This window comes from Zosterops lateralis, assembly GCF_965231275.1.
Source record: "Zosterops lateralis genome assembly, chromosome: 1".
Lineage (NCBI taxonomy): Eukaryota > Metazoa > Chordata > Aves > Passeriformes > Zosteropidae > Zosterops > Zosterops lateralis.
Genome location: NC_139762.1, coordinates 82,416,892 through 82,424,139, shown reverse-complemented (window position 1 = coordinate 82,424,139; position 7,248 = coordinate 82,416,892).

Sequence of the window (7,248 nt, the reverse complement as noted above, 5' to 3'; positions counted from 1 at the left end):
ACTACTTCCTCCTAAAGACAACTACTACATTTCAAACTGCTAGCACCAAAGCGGTACATACAGTGAAAACAAATGGTCAAGCATCCATGCAAACTATGTAGTCTTTGACTCGCCCTTAATAATAACATAATTGACATAAAAACTGTTCCTTTATCAGACTTATGGTTTGATATAAATCCTTAAAATGAAGATAATTGCTATTACTGTTCCTATGCCACCCCATCTCTCCAGTCAACAGGGACTGGATTCAGTTTTGTTTGACTGATCAAACTGACATTCTATATTCCTAAGGCTGTTGGCAGCCAGCATAAGTCAGAGCAGCCCTGAAGTTGATTTAATTTATACCGATGGACCTGGTGGAACAGACTGACCTCAGAATGAACTTCATCCTACCTTTTTAGCCTTTTTCCTTACCTAGGCTATTTGCTACTCAATGCAACCTATTGAGTACATAAATATGGATACATTAATGCACTTTATTTTTCAGTTGAATAATTGAAAGCCACTGAATAATTTCCGTAATTCTTAAGTAGGTCTAAGACTGCCTCCAGGAAATTCTTTCCTGATTTTGTTTTGAGCTGGAATATAATTTGGGCAGTTCAGTCAAAACAGTGTAAATAATCATGCAGAGCAGCCAATATAGTTCATAGTTTCTAGAGATTTAACATATTTAGATGGCATCTGAACTAGTGATGTAAATAAAAGCTATACTTTTAGGGAATAATTTTTCAAAAGACCAACAGTTACTGCAACTCTGGAACCCAGTAATGTAGTATTGCTCCTGCAAGTAAGAGGCTGCAGGCTTTGTACTGAGTTTGAAAGACCACAGGACAGGGCTTGCCACCTTTGGTTTGTCTGAATTTGTCTTGTTTTTGTTTCAACTTGGGTCAACTTTACCATTTTTTAAAATTTAAAATTTTCCTGGCCAAACAACTCTGGCTATTTGTTTTATTTTCACTTGTCACTGTATAAAACCATCATAGTTTTATACAGATAGAAGTAGCAAGTGACCATTCAGTATAGAATGAGATATTTATGATTAACAAAGCAATGCAGAAGAACACAGACCCAGTATAATAGCAGAAGCCTTGAGAGGTGGAGATGAACTCTACTGGAGTATCTGGGATGATAAGAGGTGGGGCACAGACTGGGACTGAGGACCCCGTGGTTATAAACAAGTTACTAGTGTTCAGCTAAAATTCAGAGCTATAGCTGGACAAAGCTAATTTGTAAGTATCAAGAAAAAGTAACAGGTAGCTAACATATGTAAAAGGTACCATACACATTCAGGTGTACCACATAAATTGGAGTGTATCCCAGAGATGCAGACCAATGGAAATAAGCAAAGTATAAAAGAACACTAGCAAACATAAGTGACCCCAAGTGCACTCTCAAGTGAAAAAGAGTCCATCTACACCACATTCCTCCAGGTAAAGTACTGTATATCATGACTTGCCATAACAACCCCATCACCTCCCTAAATGCAGCTGTTGAGATGACCCAGAGCAACTGTGGAAAGGTTGCAGAGAAAGGGCTAGAAACTCAGTGCTCATGTAACAATTTTAACTGTATTAGTGGGAGGAGGAGGCGGAGGAGAATTTTAATACAGGTATTTTTTTCTGTTAGTATCTTGAGTAATAACACGTCTCGAGTAATAGTGGCTTAAATTGTTAAGATTTCAATTTCTAGTAACAAATTCTTGCTTTATGGAGAATGTGTTAGCCCATAAACAAGGTTTATTTTGTATGGATTTATGTTCAATCAACAGTTCTCTACATGTCCAAATAACTGAAGCAGACCATCTAGATCAATAGATAAGATTACCGCCTATTACTGTGGTACTGAATCCAACTTGCTGTATGTGGAATTTTTTGCTATCCATAAACTCTATGATAATAAACCATAAACATTTGATGGTCTGACACACCTGGCTCAGCCCTCTAAGATATTTTGGTATATATTATCAATTTTCTAGGAATAGATATACAGATATAAAGGTATATGTTCTGATTAGCTGACCCTAATTTGACTATCATTTTATATTTTGAAAGGCTGTTTATGACTACACCCTTCAGCAAGTTTGCATACGTGTCTTTGTATCTTCGTGTTTTTAGAGTAGATGAAATTACTTCATTTCTTTAAGAAAAAATCCAAAATCAAATCAATCTTTTTTTCTTTCTGCATTCTAGGATCCTGTGACAAGGACTTCTTATGAGTAACTTCTTCCAATTCTTTCTAATTACAGAACTTCTGCCATTTCTTATTGGCTCTTTGTGGGTGAAACTTACATGAAATTTATCGCTGTTTTGCTTTTCTGGATTCACTTCTACCACGGTGTATGCTCCCAAACTATTCAAAGTTTAAATACAATCTTGGTTCTCAGCTTTACTCTCATATAATAAAAGACTCTCTAGTAAAGGATGAAAGTATGGTCTCACATGGCAGCAGAAAAAGGGAAAGAATATGATAAAATACCTCTACGATTTTACCCCCAAAGAGTGTTCAGTGTCTAAAATGAGCATGAAATACCCAAGAAATGCAAACAAAAATTAGCAAAAGGTATGACTAAGACCTTACATCCTTTGTAATCATAACACCAAAAGAAACTTTTAGCACAGAATAACAATGTTCCTATTTTTCCTGTCTACAAGGCACTAAGAACCTTTGCTGTAAAAAAAGATGCTCTGTGATGGTGACAGCTCTGTCAAATTCATATAACTCACCTAGAGCGGCTGTGTCTCAGTGTTGTGTAACTGGTATTCCTGCATCTTGAACCAACATTACAGAAAAGGGTCCTCATGAAAGGATAAAGGCCCCGACTTGGTAAATCACGAGCTTCTAAGTAACCTAAAACCAAACAGCAGCAGCAGCAGAAGACAAGTAACGTTGCATTTGCAAACTGTACCATCACATTGTATCCCCTTGTCCCCCATCCCTCTTTGTCACCTGCAAGCAATGAAATTGTATCAATGTCAGGTGTCTCATTTAAGAAAAACTCAGTCATCACAAAAAATGAGTAACCTCTGTGTCAGATTGTGACAACAAGCTATATGTGACATTTGAGAGCAATCTTTGAAAAGCTGATTTTCCTGGTAGTAACATTATTGCAGTATCATGTGGTTGCTAGCCGCTCATGCCCAAATCATTCCAATCATGGATTGGAATGTAGACTTTTGCACAAAGTGATATTTCCTCTTTTCTCACAGGCTTTCAAAAAATGGAGGAATATCAGCAATATCTGAACATGCATCAGTCGAGACTGTCTAAACAGCCACCTTTCCATAGCTCTGGAATTATCCGTATCTCTCCATAAAGTAAATGTATATTGTGCAGGCTAGATTCTCTCCAGATATTTCACTCTACAGATCTAGAATTGTTTTACTAAACTGATTTTAATGTAGCTAAAGCTGGTTTATGCCTGTTTCACTGGCAAGTAACAAAATAATAAACTGAATAGATTATAATAAATCTATCTAAATAGAATATAATAAATCATAAATAATACTTTTCTAAATGAACTTATATTTTTACCAGATAAAAGCAAAAATAGCTTTATGAGGTGGAGGGAGTCATAATCGAGTTTTGAAGTGTTAAAGGAAATGGAAGAATTTAATAAAATACTAATTCTCAATCCCAGGAACTGGGTAGGGAAAAGGTTCATCTTGTCTAATAGCAAATATCCCCCTCTGAGACAGTCAGTAACTCCATTACTCAACAGAAAGCAATAAATACAACTAAAACCCAAGTAATCTCGCTTATTCCAAAGCTGATGTTTAAAACTTGTCTTACCAAACAGATCTTAAACTTTGTATCTCTTTCCCGCCTAAACACAGCTTCCTTATATCCCTACCTGGACAAGATTGAATCCCACTATAGGACTCTTTCCATTGATTCCACTACATTTAAGTCCCCCCTTCTAGGATGTTTTTAGTGTTTGCTAAATACTTCTACAAGAAGAAGCAACCAAAATAGAACACAAGTGAAACAAAACATACAGTTTTCTTTGTATTTTGGGGGCTCCTGGAAGCGGATGGCAGCTAGAATCAAGAAAAGTACACATGGCCACAGTATTTCAGTGAGAGAGAGGACCTGAAAAAAGGAAATCAGAACATCATCAGTCTATAGAACATAGGGTTTGGGAACAAAACTTAAAATGTGTCTTTCGATTTAAAATAAAAACATTAAATATCCTCTCTTCAACTACTTCAGGAAAAATAAGATCATTAAAGCAAGTCAGCAACTGACACTTCTATTTGAAATCCTTATAACTTTGTGAAATAAACTTCTTTCAGAACAGAAAAGTAGTTTTCATTTCAATTTGTAGTGTTTGTAGATACTTTCCTCAGGTCAAGACAGAGACTCTGGCAAGGTGATGACTTTCAACTTTCCCTTACATGAGCTTCCTAAAAAGTCAGCAGCATTCTGCACCTTGCAGCAGTTCTCACGCAATCTCATGAATTCCACCTGACCCCTTCCTGGAGGCATACCTCCTTGTCCTTCCCTGGCTTCCTGGATGCTGCAATTGCACCTTGTCTGTCACCTGCGCTCAAATGCTCTCCAAAAGCTGCCTTCATCATCTCCAGGAGGGAAGACCAAATGAGATCAAGCCAACAGGCCTGAGGCTGCCCACAGCTACACATCTCATATCCCAGTGTTCCCATTTCCAAGGCCACAATGACAAGGCACACAAGCCAACTTGCCACAGGACTCAGATTTTGAGTGTGTCTTCTCTGAGCAGATTGCATGTACACAGTGCAGGTTCATGCCTCTGCAGAGAGGGCACAAATTCCCAAATAGATCGGACGGAAGGAAAAACACGAAGAAAAACAATTGCATCAATTTTCAGCAGCAGAAAGGAAGAAACTGAAATTGAGACAAGTTTCAAAAGATTTTTCGATTCACTGATAACAGCATTAGGAAAGTGTGAATAGGGACAGAAACACCATAGAAATCACAGCCACACTGAAGCCTCCCATTAGAGGCTGCCAACTTCTCTGGAGCATAGAGGGAATTTTATTTCTAAACTGTCAGAACTGAACGAAATCCCACCACAGAAGTGATTCCTAAACTTGGGCATGTCAGAAAAAGGCCTAAGAACCATAACATAATACTTAAGAAAAAATCCAGTGTCAGAGTCTTCCCTGTGGAGAAGGACATCTGTGCTGAATATGAGACAAGGAACTAAGGTTTCCTCAAACTTAGGGAAATAGTTCTTTATCTAAACTGATCACGCTCAAAACAATACAGAAGGCAACCTAATAAAATGAGGATGGTGCTTTCAATCTTTTAGGGATTAACAATGGCCAGCTGCTCCCCAGGGTGCAGGGATTTGTGTGCAACAGTGCCACCCAGCAGGGGAGGGAACCCATCCCAGGGACTCCAGAAGAGGAGTAGAGCAAGCCCTGCTATCAGAGCCAGCCTCAGCCAGGAGTCCATCTCCTCAGTTAATGTCACAGCAGGTCAAGCCAAACAGTGGCCAAGCACACAAGGGCTGAGCTGGAAAGCAGTATGCCAGGCAGGAGCAGAGGGCACAGAAGCCCCATTTCAGCTGGGCCTTGAGCCCCAGTGAGGCTGCTCAGAGCCATTAAGCTTAGCAGAGGCCCAGAACCCTGACAGCATCATCCCCTCCTTGGCATATTCATCCCCATTTCTCCTGTCTGGGGTCAGATGGAGGACCTTGCTGTGGAGCAGAGCCACTGCTGCAGAGTATCCATGGGCTCTCTGTGGGGAAAGGAGCCAGCTGCAGCAGCTGAGGGAAGGAGCACTGCAGAAGAGATGTGGGAGGGGATGTCACCAGGCTGCCCAGGAGGGGCTGGAAAGGGTCCAGCTGTCCCTGGGGTCACACACCACCACCATGACAGCCCACAGTCAGATGCTGGGGGAAGGTCCCACAAGATGTTCAGGTGAGAGGTGGGAGACCAGAGCTCAAGGGATTTATAGGGGGAGGCCCTGGACAGCAACAGGCTGGGCTCCCTGGTGCCACCCCAGGGCTCAGGGCAAGCCCAGCTGGCAGCCGGGACACATCCCCAGCCAGCTGCTCCCTGAAGGGCAGGGAGCCAGGCAAGGTGCCAGGGCAGCAGGACTCTTGCCAAGAAGGGCCTAGCCAGGAGTGCCTCAGCAAGGCAATCAGCTCTGCTGGGAGCCTGGATCTCCAGGTGAGCCAGGGCTAAGGCTGAGCCAGGAAACCAGCCAGCAGTGAGGGCCAAACACAGCCCTGACATCTCTGACATAGTCAATGAGAGGAGAGTACAGCTTGGATAGGGACAGCTGCTCCTGCTGACAGGAATTTGGGATAAGAACTGAGAAGGCAGCTGGCAGAGGAAACAACAGGCTGGAGGACTCAATGAACCATCAGCATGCTGCAGACATTAAGCATGCAAAACTCATCTTAATAACTTATTTGTTGTAAACATGGGAAAGTAATGCTGTATAAGGCTTACTTGTGTTCAAATAGGAAAAGTGCCCTTCTTTGGACAGAAGGTCCAAAGAAAGAGTGAGATTGTAGGATTGCAGTCCTTGTGCAGCTGCTTTGCCCAGGCACTGAGGGGAACTGGAGCCTGAGAGCTCATGACATTCTGGGGAGATGCACCTGGGAGGAATGGTGAGTTTTGGTAACAGAGATTTAGGACTCAGGTGATTTTAATTCCAATTATCCTCTAAATTAGGGCATCAGAATTTAAGAATCACATTTCATCCTTTACCTAGCTACAAATTTGGAAGGCAATAAGCATTATTTAAACAATAGTTAAGAAATGCAGCAAGGAAAACTAAAGTAGCAAATTTGCCTGGTAGTGTGTATCTCCTGAGCTTCCAGAATCTGTAGTTCGGAAGTAAAAGCTTCCAAATGTGTCTTTGGCACAATTCCAATTTCAAACTCCAACAAGCCAAAATGTACAAAAGAACCTGTCCTGCCTTTGAATTATGCTGATAGAAGGTGCTGATGCCAATCTGAATTGCAGTCAAAAGACTTGTTCCTTACAGAGCTCTTACATCTGTCACAGCCCCTTCACCCTTCACTGTGTAATATGGATTAATGCCACTTGGCACTCATGACACTTTGCTAGTTCAACAGCCCTCACTTGTCTTCCAGCCCTAACTGCTGATAAAAAAAAAAAAAAAACACGAGGAGAAAATTGTTTTATACAGACAGATCTACATGATATGGAACAGAGCTGAAGCACATAAGATCTTTCAGGAGGTGCCTCTCTCTTAAGATTTACAAGGGTCTTACCACCTCTCCGTAGGTGG